Source organism: Lipotes vexillifer, unplaced genomic scaffold (genome assembly GCF_000442215.2).
Source record: "Lipotes vexillifer unplaced genomic scaffold, Lipotes_vexillifer_v1.1 scaffold280, whole genome shotgun sequence".
Taxonomy (NCBI): Eukaryota; Metazoa; Chordata; class Mammalia; order Artiodactyla; family Lipotidae; genus Lipotes; species Lipotes vexillifer.
The window spans coordinates 3,449,211-3,463,646 of record NW_006773895.1 but is presented as its reverse complement, the minus strand read 5'-3'; positions in this window follow the sequence as shown (position 1 = coordinate 3,463,646).

Here is a 14,436-nt window from a genome sequence, read left to right as displayed (position 1 = left end):
AGCATGTGAGCAGTAGAGCTGGACTTCCATGAGCTGAATTTTAGTTCTTCCACTTTTTAACTGTATGATCATAGTCAAGTTGCTCTCTGTGTCTTCATTTCTTTATCTGTAAAATGAAGTTGTTTTGTAGCCTTAGGTGTAAAGCATTTAGAAGAGCATCTAACACACTGTAAGTACCAAGTGAGTGTTAGCTATTATTGATCTTGCTTAAGGGTCGTTTTTCATTTGTTTGATTCCACAAACCCATGAAAAGAAAAACAAACCTACATGGCTTGGGGGTAAAGTCATTGGCTACATAGTAAGGGTTAGATCTGGGGGTCTCATCTGGCTTATTTCATAAGGTTGCTGTGAAACTTAACCAATGTAAATAAAGTACAGTGTCTGTAAACTAGTAATGATAAATAGTCTTATCAATAGTGCTATTATTAATGTTAATATTTTCTGCATAACCTAAAAATGTTCCCCAATTATCTGTAAGAAATGGATTTCATTATAAAACAGCAGCAACAAAATCATGAAACATTAGCATCAGAAGGAACCTAGAGAAAATCCATCCCAAACTCCGAACACAAGAAATGTTTTTCTTTTTCACTTCTCTGCTTTGGCTAAAAACAACAACAACCAAAAAAAAAAAAAAAAAAAAACACAAAAAAACTACTTTTGATCTCCTATGAAGATATAATCACTCCTTTATACAGTAGCCCATTAAAGTAGAAATATTTTCACATATTTTCAAGTTACTTCCTTTATTTATCTGAAATTACTCTTATTTTTTTAACCTGTTGTTTCAGCTCTGCCTTAACGATCCTCTCAAAATCCTCTAATTCCTCCTCTATATGGTGTCTGATGGTCTACCTTACACCCATAAGGGATTTTATTTTTCCTGCAGGCTGAACATTTCTAGCTCCTTTTACTAATTCTCAGATAACCTTGTTTCGACTTTCTCCTTCATTCTAACTGCCCTCCTTTGAGTGTGTTCCACTTCGACTACTTTTCTCCTAAAATGTAATGCCTAATAGAACTTAATACTCCAAATGTAGTCCCTTTCAGCACATGGTAAAGGGGAAATGTTACTTATTTTCTTGGACAGTTGTATTTCCATTATGTAGCCTAAGATTAAATTTGCATTCCTGGCAGCTGAATCACAATCTTGGCTACTTGACAAGCTTATAGTAAAGATGATCCTAAATATCTTTCATACATTTTGCTCTTATTTTTTTTCCCATCTTGCACTTTTGCAGCCGGGTTTTAGAACCTAAAAAATAGGGTGCATTTATCCTGAATAACTTCCAACCCATTAAATTCAGCCCTTTGTTCCATCCTGACTATATTTTGTTTCAGATTCTTATTAGTTAACCCTCCCAACTTTTTACCATCTACATATTGTGAGAAGTTTGTTATCACTGATGTCTTTGAAATACCTAGAGTGTTGAAGATTATAGACTTAGTGGTTGATATTAATCCTTTAAATAATATTTTTGAGTGTGATCATTCACCAATTATAAATTCTCTGAGTATTTTAACACCTAACTCAGTTAAACTCAGAGATGCCATGGGAAAACAAGTTAAATGCTTATGACTGTAGCATTCTTCTAATTTACAAATAGTAACCCTATTATTAAAACAAACAAATCACAAAAACAAAAATAATCATATGCTGACAGTATCTGTACCATAAATACTCCATCTAGAAACCTGGAGAAATGCCTTATGAGAAGGTTCAGTGCATGCTACTCACCATCCCACTCATCTCCCTTGTCTGGGCTCAGTAGAGGAAAAATGAAGACATTCTCTTTATTCTATAGAAACAAAGGTGAGCTCAAGCAGAGCCTCCCTGTGAATTTTCACAAAATGACACATCCCTTACCTTCAGAATTATATATTTATTGTGACCCATGAAGAGGGACACTGGAACACAGTCTATATTCTGGTCAAGTGACAGATACCTCATTCTGGCTTTGGTGTGTTCTTATAAATTTCTGAGAATGAAGTTAGATATCCCTTGCCTAAAAGGCTGTGATTTTTGTTTATGGATTATAAATTTATTTCAAATATTTTCTACTTTACACTTGGAGGTAATTACTCATTTTACACATATGGAATACTCAATGTATATCTATATTTTGTACTAGTTATAAAGGGTTTAAATTTGTTTAAAAACACAATGACTTTTTGGAGCTGACAATCTAACTAAGAAGATGAACACTTTAGCAAATAAGTATAAGACAATGTTGTAAATACTGTACAACAGAGCACACATAAAGTACTAAGTAAGGGTAGCAGGACTTGTAGCACCGAGCTAGAATGTCAGGGGTAACCACATGAAGGATGAATGTACTTTTGTCAAGGTTTAGGGGAAGGAGATATCCATTGCTTAAATACAGCATTTCAGGCCAAAGATGCAAAAAAAAATACCTAGTCTTCTACCAACCTAGGGTATTGGTCCACTAACACTATCCCCCAGATCCTTGCAATATATTAATTATTTTCCCAGTTTTTGTCCTTGTCTCCTAAAGTCCGTTCTGAATATGGTAGACAAAGAGATCCTTGAAAACTCTAAATTGGATCATGTCACTAAAGTGCTCATACTCTTCCATGACTCATATAATACAATTAAAGAATAAGTATGTTAGAATAATATTCCAGAACAAAATCAAATAATAATAATCAAATTAAAAAGTAATATCCCAGAATAAAATCAATGCTGAAAATGTCCTCCCCTAACCCCCACCCCCATCCCGGCCTTACAAATCTGCAATCCCTAACTTTACTGACATTCTGACCACATATCTTTGAACCACTCTTCTTCAGACCACTCTACTGCTTGTCTTGCTTTTTCAAACATTCCAAGCAGCCTTTCTCCTCAGGACCTATGCATCTGCTGCTTCCTCTGCCTAGGACACTCTTCTTACAGATAGCCATATTTCTCCTTTTCATCCTGCTCTAGTTTTCTCCACAGCACTTATTATCATCATGGGTCATTCTATACACTTACTTATTGTGTATTATCCATTTCCCATCACAAGAATAAAAGCTCCACGAAGACATGGATTTTGTCTGTTTCATTCTGTACTGTATTCCCAAGTATTTTCACAGGACTGATGTATCAAAAGCAGAATCAGAGGAAGGAAAGTTGCTCTGGTGCCATTTTATGAAAAATCTAGTATTATATGTTAGGAAGAATTGACTTTATCTTTTAGGCAAAGAGAAACTGTTTAATGACATGGAATCCTTTGGAAAACAGAAGTGAAATCTTTGGACTTTGTGCCCTCAGGGTCAACTACCTTTCTTTTCAGGTGAAGCTGCACCCTAGTATTATTCCTTTTCAAGATATGCAAGCCCTGAAGAGGAAACTCTGCTGTAACTAACTGGGTTTATGAAGACTTTAATATTCTATGCTGATATCCAAAATAGTTGATTAAACCTACCAGCTCCTTTGAATGGCTACTAAGAAACCACTGAAGCATATGAAATTGGAATTATTGCTATTTACATATTTGAATCAAGGTGAGAAATTTAAAGAGTCATAAGTTAACATAATTTTAAAATGAAGTAAGCCTGTTTTTGTGAGTGTGGAACAACATGAAAAAGGAATTTACATATTACAAGGATAACAAACCAGCTATATAGTAAACTTCTGATGTCAACACAAAGATTTTCAAGTAAACCATAATAAACACATAATTTTAGTTACGATGCTGACTTTGTTGTGCATGTTACTAAAATATGTGAAACCAAAGTCTGCCAGCAAGGGCTGTGTGTGTGTTTCTTGCAGCAACAAAAGGGTATGTCAAGTAGACTGTGAGAAAATAGCAGTTGTAACCCAGCAGGCAATCAAAATTCAAGGTGAGATTCTAGGGAAAATGAGACATGTGTCTTCTCTATGAGCTGAGAGCTATGAGTTACAAGAATTATGAAAGTGTTTTGTTGGTTTCAGAAACTACCAAAATTACAAGAAATACTCCTAATGAATTTCCTCAGTTATTTGGCTTATTATTTTCAAGGTCAATATTGAGTGGCCACATGACGTCGTCTCATTAATTGCTTAGTCATTTAGTAGATGTTCAGTCAGAAGATGCATTTCTTAGATTCTAAAGGAAAAGGTAAATGAGAGCTGTATTCATGAAGAGCTACATTATAATTTGCATAACCAATTATTTTAGCTACATTATAATTTGCATAACCAATTATTTTAGCTAACCATAAGCTGAAATATATACAGCCCTCACATTTTTCTTCCACTCCCATCAAAATAGCAATACAATTGTGTTATTTCCTATTTAGAGATATAAATTATATAATAGGAAAAAATAATATATAAAGGAAAGAAATTTCAAAGGAATTTCATGTAAAATTGTATATTGAGGAAAAGCATTACAAATTTTTCTTTAGACAAATATAAATAAATTAGTGGATTTTTTTAATACAGACATTTCATCATTTATATGTGAGAGTTTGGATATGGTAAGGAAGTTAGGAACTACCTCGTGTAATCTTCTGAACAACTTTAAATGTTAGGTAATAATATCTTTTTTTACAGTTGAGGAAACAGTAATTGAGAGAGCATAGTGACTTACTCAAGGCTGCAAACCTAAGAAAGAAGTAACATTGCATTATGAACCCAGGGCTTTCTGAGTCTAGCATTTTTGAAATCTCTAATAGTGTAGATAACATTATGCGGTGTGCACCTTTCTGAAGAACAGGTTAATAACTGTCATTAGATTCTTAATGGCATAAATCATGTGAAAGATACTATAGTCCTGTTTTTTTCTGGGATTACAGGGTAAACGCAGTGCAGGTGAAAGATGAGCCAGGCTGGCTTAATCTGACTGGTCTCAGGTTGCCTCCAGCATCATGGAGTAGATTAAATGAGTTTGAAACTTTCTTCCTTGGTGCAGGGTTGGTATCTGCCCAATAGGAGCGGGTGTGGCCAGCATCTGTTCTGATTGGTTGAGTGTCCGACCTAATGGTTCAGGTTTCTGTCCTGACTGGTTAGTGTCTTCACCATGTTCATTGAGACATATTTTGAAAATCAAATAAGTTTTCTCAAATTTTAAACAATACAAACACCATTCCATATTATAAACATTATTTCCAGTCAATCCCACACTGCAGCTTCCTATCACCATCCAGAGATTTTTTTTTTTTTTTCTTCATGGTATCTCATCCAAAGGCCTCAGTTCTCTGTGGGGACACTTGTGTCAACATTCATTCGAAAGTCCTCAGGTAAAATCAATTCCTATATCTGTCCCTAGTGATACTTCTCACAAGAATGTTGGTATTTCCCAGTACTCAGCATCATTTCTTTGAACACTAAGATTATATCTTAAATGAAAAAATAAAGGTAAACATCCCACAAAAATATACCCTAATCCTTAAAGAAGACTGCAAAATTGTGTGAGATAAGAGGGAATAAATAATGTCACACAGTGAGATAATTTTGAGATATTTATACACTGTAGACCTCAGCTTGCTGAGAATGGCATTCCAACAGTATCTCTCACTCCATTCCACTTGGAACCATCACCTTTAAAAGCCTCCTCACTGCATAGGGGGGATTTTCTTCATTTTCTCTCCTGTATCTTCCATTGTTGTAGAAATCAATTAAAGTCACCTTAGCTAAGCACTAGGCAGAGGAAGGGGGAAAATTATCAATGTAAAGATAGAGCCTATCTTACATATAACTAGAATATGCAACAAGGCATTCTGTACTCTTAGCTTCTTGGTAAAGCCTGAAAATCTAAAATTGTCATTATTCTTTTTTGTTGAGAATTGTCTTTTCAGCTAGTTTCTTCTTCCTTTCTTCTTTCTTTTCTTCCTTCCTACCTTCTTTCCTTCCTTCTCTCCTTCCTTTTCTCCCTGTCTTTGTCTCTCTTCCCTTCCCTTTCATCTCCCCCCCATATAATGGTCATTTAATTCTCAAGACACCTCACAAGTTAAGAATGGTCCTCAATTTTTAGCTGAAAAAAAAAGGAAGCCAACAGGTTAAGTAACTTGGACAAAACCAAATATTTACTAAGTAGCAGAACTAGAATTGAAACAGATGATCTTTTAAAATAAAATTATTTCATGACTATCTTTATGAAGGAATAAAAAATACTTTTTTTTGCATTATCTCCTTAACATGAATTGACTTTTTTTTAAGATGATAGCCTTGAAAAACCTAAGAGCAGATACTGAAAAAGAGTGAGGTCTGAGATTTCACAAAACAAAATCTCACCAATTTCCCAGTGTCAAACCACTAAATGCCAGTATGTGCAGAGTTATCTGATAAAAGATCGTTATCAGGTAGTTTCCATCTCAGTTAAACAAGGTCGTACCATAATAGAAGTTTCCTTACTTAGAAAGTACAATCGGATTTTACCACTGGGAAAAAAATATTAAGAGACACTTTAGAATCTTTTTCCCTGAAAATTCTTGAAGTATTTATCCCCCTGAGATATTGTGTATATTTTTCTACACAAACAGGAATTTCAATATAACTATATTTCAAAGATGCTTATTAACATTCTAAATTCCTTTTGTAAATAGTTACATAATCTTAGAGATAAACAATATCTCATGTGTATTAAGTACCTCATATGTGAAATGCTTTCCATTTAACCTTCAAAGTAATCCTTTGATGTAGATACAATAATTCGATTATTTCAATTTTACAGATAAGTTAATGAGGTAACTTCTTTGGTATCAGTAAGCTGAAGAATAAAGGGCTAGAGAGCTGATCCAGTTAACCTGACTCCCCAAACCCACTTTGTTTACCACTGCACTGTATCACCAAAGAGTCTATTTAAATTTTAAAAATAATTCTTTAAGATTAGTAAGTGTATTTGTTTAAAATATTTATATTGTTTCACTTAATATGTTTATTTTAGTAAATCTCTTCTTTATACTTGGACTAAAAAAAATTTTGTTTTACATTTCAGCATAACGTACCCCTGGAATATGATAATTTTTCAAAGTGTTAACCACATCATTGATAAAAACATAACAGTTTTATAAGTTATTTCAAAGTCTGTTCCAAAATTCAAAGGAGCACTTTAGTATGTTTTTATCTTAATTGATAGCAATCAAAATAGATATATATTTCTTTGGTGTTTTGTTTTCATGTAGGAATTGTTGAAGTACAGGAAAAAGAGGAAAGGAACTGTTAAAACCTCAGAAAAAAGCAAAAATAGAAAAGATGGAATTACTGAAGAAATATTTCACTTAATTCACAAAGGGAAAAACCCCTTGTTCTGGCCTATGGGAATTTGCATGATGAAGCTCCATATTTTAAGTTTCAATAGTCACTAATATAAAAATGTTACAAATTACTAAAAAGTACTTCTTAATTTAGCATCAGAAAAGTTTATATTGGCATTAAGTTTTTAATATAAAACTGTGGTTTTTTGGAAATAATTTAAAGGTGGAGTACCTTTCCCTTCCTATCTACTTACTCCCAAAATAAAACCCCACAATCACAATCAATGAAAATATTTCTTATCTCTCTTATATTTAGAATATGTTTTTTGAGAGACAGGGTTTATCATGGTCTTATTTTCTCATTTTTGTGTGCTACAAACCAGGATTTTTAAAAATACCTTTCAATTAATGTGATTTTAAAAATCAAACATTCAGAATAAAGTGAGTTGAGTGGTAACAGTCTCTATTACTTCTCACTTTCCAAATATTCACTTCCATATCTGTATTAACTCACTCTGTCAAAGAATCCATCACAGCCAGTCAAAGGGGCTAATTCAGAACAGTATATTATGTGAATGAGATGGGTCTGACTGAATGACAGAGATTAAAAGAATATATATTTGGGGCTGGGGAGATATCGTGCTGCTCAAATGCACTGAGAAGATTCATAAGGGGAAAATATTCAAGGTGATGTGAGCAATTTTGTTCCTATTAGAGTTAGGTTTTTTGTTTTGGTTTGGTGTTTTGGGTTTTTTTTTTTTGCGGTATGCGGGCCTCTCACTGCTGTGGCCTATCCCGTTGCGGAGCACAGGCTCTGGACGCACAGGCTCAGTGGCCATGGCTCACGGTCCCAGCCGCTCCGCGGCATGTGGGATCTTCCCGGACCAGGGCACGAACCCGTGTTCCCTGCATCGGCAGGCAGACTCTCAACAACTGCACCACCAGGGAAGCCCTAGAGTTAGGTTTTAAATGGTGTTATAAATTTCATTTGGCCTTTTATCCCAAGAACTAGAATCACATCATTTACCAGAACTTCTCTTCACTGTCTACTCTTCTTTGTGACACTTGCCTAAGAGCATTCTCAAACATGTAGGCAGTGCCACTTTTTTCTAATTAACCAAATAATAATAAAGCATAAGTAATGTCTATAATCTAACAGTATGATAGCCTCATGAAGAATAAAAATATGCAAACTACATTTACTTATGAAAAAGCTTATGCTTGCTTCCTTGGACTCTCTTGGGAGTCTCTGGTGAGTAAATGTTCCAAAGTTCACTCTCAATCTCCTAGCCACTTGCATAAAGTGTTCCCTTGGTCATGAGTATCCTGGCCCTAATTTGGCTTCTCTAAGCTGGGTTGCCTGTGCCTTTGGCCCTGTGCCGAAACTGGGTTACTTTCTGCTTGTTTTGCTTTTGTTTTCTCTTATTTTTTTCCAGCTTTATTGTCATATAATTGACACATAGCACTGTGTAAGTTTAAAGCGTACAAAGTGTTGATTTGATACATTGCAAAATGATTACCACTCTAGGAGTAGCTAATACCTAGATCACATCATATAATTTCCATTTTTTTCAGTGGTAAGAATATTTAAGATCTACTCTCAGCAATTTTCAAGTATATAATACAGTAATATTAATTAAAATCATTATGCTGTACATTACATCCCTAGGACTTATTCATCTTATAACTAGAAGTTTGTGCTTTTTTGACCAATATCTCCCCATTTTCTCCCACCCCGCAGTCCCTGGTAATAGTTATTTTAGTCTCTGTTTCTATGAGTTCAGCTTTTTTTCCACACATAAGTGAGTTAATACAGTATTTGTCTTTCTCAGTCTCACTTATTTCACTTATCATAATGCCCTCAAGTTCCATCCATGTTTTTGCAAATGGCAGGATATCCTCCTTTCTCATGCCTGAAAAATATTTTTTTATTGTCCATTCATCTGTTGATGGACACACATTGTTTTCATATTTGGCTATAGTGGCTAACACTGCAATGAACATGGGAATGCAGATGTATCTTTGAGATCCTGCTATTATTTTGTTGGATATATATCCAGAAGTGAGATTACAGGATCATATGATTGTTTTATTTTTTAATTTTTTGAGGAACTCTTACATTGTTTTCCATAGTGGTTGTACTAATTTACAGTCCCACGAACAGGGTTCAAGTGTTCTTTTTTCTCCACATCCTTACCAGAACTTTTACAGAAGGTGTGTAGCATGTTACTTTGATACATTTATATATTATAATCAATGTAACATTTATCACATAACATCATTATGGTACAACATTATTATCTATATTCATTATACTGTGCCTCTACCCATTCCTTAATCAGATTCATTTTCTTATTGAGCTGTATGTGTTTTAAAGTGTATTTTGGATATTAACCCCTTATCAGGTATATGATTTGCCAATATTTTCTTCCATTCAGCAGCTTGCCTTTTCATTTTGTTGATGTCCCATGCAGAAGCTTTTGGGTTTGATGTAATCCCACTTGTTTATTTTTGCTTTTGTTGCTTGTGCTTTTGGTATCAAATTCAAAAAATCTTTGCCAAGACCAATGTTAAGGAGCTTACTCACTATCTTTTCTTCTAGGAGTTTTATGGTTTCAGGTCTCATATTCAGATCTTTAGTCCTTTTTTTTTTGTGGGGGGGTGCTGCACCATGCAGCTTTTGGGATCTTAGTTCCCTGAACAGGAATGGAACATGGGCCCTCAGCAGTAAAAGCGTGGCATCCTAACCACTGGACAACCAGGGAATTCCCCTTTAGTCCATTTTTAATTTTTCTTTTTTTTGTATGATGTAAGATAGAGGTCTAGTTTTACTCTTTTGAAGGTGGTTACTCAGTTATCCCAGCACCACTTATTGAAGACACTATCTTTTCTCCATTGATATTCTTATAGGTTTATTTCTGGGCTCTTATTCTGTTCCATTGATCTATGTATCTGTTTTTATGCCATTTTATCATACTGTTTTGGTTACTATAGCTTTGTAATATAGTTTGAAACTGGGACGTTTGATGCCTCCAGCTAAGTTCTTCTTTCTCAAGATCATGTTGGCTATTTAGGGTCTTTGTAGTTCCATACAAATTTTTAGGATTATTTGTTCTATTTCTGTGAAAAATGCCATTGGAATTTTGACAGAGATTGCACTGAGTCTGTAGATCTCTTTTTATAGAATGGACATTTTAACAATATAAATTATTCCAATCCATGAGCCTGGAGTATCTTCCCATTTATTTGTGTCTTCTTCAGTATTTTTTCATCAACGTCTTATAGTTTTCAGTGTATAGATTTTTCACCTCCTTGGTTAAAGTTATTATTAAATATCTTATTTTATTGATGTTATAGTAAGTGAAACTGTTTTCTTAATTTTTCTTTCTGATAGTTCATTAGTGTATAGAAATACATCTGATTCTGTACATTGATTTTGAATCCTACCATTTTACTGAATTTGTTTCTTAGTTTTCACATCTTTTTGGTGGAGTCTTTAGGTTTTTCCACATATAATATGTCATCTGCAAACAGATGTAATTTTCCTTCTTCCTTTCCAATGTGGATGCATTTTATTTATTTTTATTTCATAATTGCTCTGGCTAGGAATTTCAGTACCATGTTGAATAAAAGTGGTAAAAGTGGGCATCCTTGTCTTATTCTTGATCTTAGCAGAAATGTTTTCAGCTTGTACCACTGAGTGTGATGTTAGCAGTGGGCTTGTCATATATGGCTTTTATTATATTGAGGTACATTCCTTTTATACCCAATTTACTGAAAGTTTTATCACAAAAGGATGTTTAATCGTGTTAAATGTTTTCCTGCATCTATTGAGATGATCATATGATTTTTATCTTTCATTCTATTAATGTGGCATGTCACATTTATTGATTTGCATATGTTGAACCATTCTTGCATCCCAGGGGTAAATCATACTTGATCATGGTATATGATCCTTTAAATGTATTTCTGAAAATCCAGTTTGCTAATATTTTGTTGAGGATTTTTGTATTTCTATTTATCAGGGATATTGGCCCATTTCTTTTCTTGTAATGCTCTTGTCTGACTTTGGTTTAGAATAATACTGGCCTCATAACATGTGTTTGGGAGTGTTCCCCATCTTTGATTTTTTGGAAGAGTTTGAGAAGGATTGGTATTCTTCTTTAAATGTTGGATAGAATTCACCAGTGAAGCCATCTGCTTTTGGACTTTTCTTTTTCTTTTTCTTTTTTTTTTTTTTAACATCTTTATTGGGGTATAATTGCTTTAGGTGTGTTAGTTAGTTTCTGCTTTATAACAAAGTGAATCAGTTATACATATACATATGTCCCCATATCTCTTCCCTCTTGTGTCTCCCTCCCTCCCACCCTCCAGGCGGTCACAAAGCACCAAGCTGATCTCCCTGTGCTATGCGGCTGCTTCCCACTAGCTATCTACCTTACGTTTGGTAGTGTATATATGTCCATGCCTCTCTCTCGCTTTGTCACAGCTCTCCCTTCCCCCTCCCCATATCCTCAAGTCCGTTCTCTAGTAGTTCTGTGGTGGACTTTTCTTTGTTGAGAAGTTTTTGATTACACATTCAATCTCTTTACTAGGATTGGTCTGTTCAAATTTTCTATTTCTTTGTGATTCAGTCTTGGTAGGTTAACTGTTTCTAGGAATTTATCCATTTCTTCTAGGTGATCCAACCTGTTGTTTCCTTATCATTGTTCATAGTAGTCTTTTAGGATCCTTTGTATTTCTGTGTTATCAGTTGTAATGTCTCCTCTTTCATTTCTAATTTTATTTATTTGTGTCCTTTTTTTATTCTTGGTAAGTCTAGGTAAAGTTTTGTCTATTTATTTATTTATTTATTTTTTTTTTTAATTTTTTTTTTTGTGTGTTACGCGGGCCTCTCAACTGTCGCGGCCTCTCCCGTGGCGGAGCACAGGCTCCGGACGCGCAGGCTCAGCAGCCATGGCTCACGGGCCCAGCCGCTCCGCGGCATGTGGGATCTTCCCGGACCGGGGCACGAACCCGTGTGCCCTGCATCGGCAGGCGGACTCTCAACCACTGCGCCACCAGGGAAGCCCTGTCTATTTATTTTTAATCTTTTCAATAAACCAGATCTTAGTTTTACAGATGTTTTCTATTGTCTTTTTAGTCTCTGTTTCATTTATTTCTCACTCTGATCTTTGTCATGCCCTTCCTTCTACTAACTTTGGGCTTAGTTTGTTCTTTTTAAAGTTCCTTGAGGTATAAAATCAGGTTGTTTATTTGGAATTTTTTAAATGTAATATTTATTGCTATAAACTTCTCTTTTAGAACTGCTTTCCTGTATCCCTTAAATTTTGGTATGTTGTGTTTCCATTTTAGATTACCTCAACATATATATTGATTTCTGTTTTGATTTCTTCTTTGATCCTTTGGTTGTTCAGGAATATGTTATTTAATCTCCACATATTTGTAAATTTTTCAGTTTTCTTCTTGTAATTTATTTCTAGTTTACTACTATTGTGGTCAGAAAACATGCTTGATATGAACGCATTTTTCTTATATTTATTGACTTGTTTTGTGACCTAACATATAATCTATCTTGGAGAATGTTTCATACATGTTTGAGAAGAATGTGTACTCTGCAGCTGTTGGATGGAATGTTCTATAAATGCTTGTTAGGTTCATTTGACCTAAGATATAATTTAATCCAATGTGTCCTTAACAGATTTTCTGTCTGGATTATCTATCCATTGTTGAAAGTGGGGTATTGAAATCTCCTACTATTATTGTGTTGCTATTTCTCACTTCAGAGCTGTAATAGTTGCTTTACATATTTATTTGCTCTATGTTAGTACATAAATATTAACTAATGTTATACCTTCTTGATATAACAGTATATTGGGGGAATTTTTTTAAAAAAAATAATGTATGCATGTAACTATGACCTACTGATCCTCTCTGAAGACATTAAATGACTATCATATAAGATCAAATAAGAATGTAGATATCATTCATTGATCACCCTTTGTATGCCAGGCACCATCTTTGTCAGTTACATGTTATCCTTATAATAATCTTAAATAGTAAGTATTATTATCCTTATATTTCAGAGGAGGTTAAACAAATTGCCTGATGTCACCCATCTAGTAAGTAGTAGAAACAGGGTTTGTACCTAGATTTACTTGAGCTAATAATAATTTGCTTTCTAACATAAATACATGTCTACAATCTTTGATAAAACATTACCACCACATTTGAAAATTCTCTGATTTTAGAACTACCACTGAGTGATGAATTTCCTCATCTGGTGAAGTGCTCATTAGAGAACTTAGGAAAGATAGAAGGCCTAGAGGGAACAATATACCTGACCTTCTTTTTCTTGTCTAAAGAGTGGGCCAAAATCTCCAGCCCTGCATTTAGATACATTCTATTGATAGTTTCATTTGACTTCAAATCTAATTGAAATATGTCCTACAGCCTTGAAAGAAATTAGACCCACTGGTATATCTCACTAAGAAAAATCCTTCAGTATGTAACAGAAAGTATGTAACAGGAAGAATATTCCAGAATTTCTTTGTTGACATAGTTAGTATGGTAAACACACACTAGTCAAATAATATTAAAGGCAAAAATATCATTATGCCTTATACAATAGGTTAATTTAACCTATTGTTTGACACAAATTTCAACTTGAACGTATCATTCCACAAATACCTTTGTATTTGCTTGTCTTTTGATATATTGTTACAATAAAAAGACAAGGTGTTATTATTTCAGTTCAAAAAACTAATACAGAAAGCACAGAGAGAAAATTAATTCTACTTTCAGAAGGAGGGAAACATACTATAAAGATAAGATTTCTTCTTAGTATATAGAGTTATGTAATGCCTCCAGTTTTCTAATAATGTGTCTGATTGTTCTTTGTTTACTCTTTCTTTACTTTTTTTTGGTCTCATTATCTAAAATTTAAGCTCCTTGAGAGTAAACAGGTTAATCTGTATGTTCAAGTTCCATTCAAAATAATGTACATTTGCTGAGAACATACAATATTACTAGCTAGTAGTATTATTTGGATGTATATGTTTAAAACATTATGATTTAGGAGTCAAATTTTTAATGTAAGGAAATGTGGAAGCAACTCAACTAATTAAATAAAACAAAGCACTCAAACATGACTGACACCAACAACTAAGTATGGTCAAAATTTTGGTGAGAAGTCATAAAGCATTTAAGAGTTTTTCTCCTAAATATGTGGACTGGCAACCTAAGCTTCTCAAA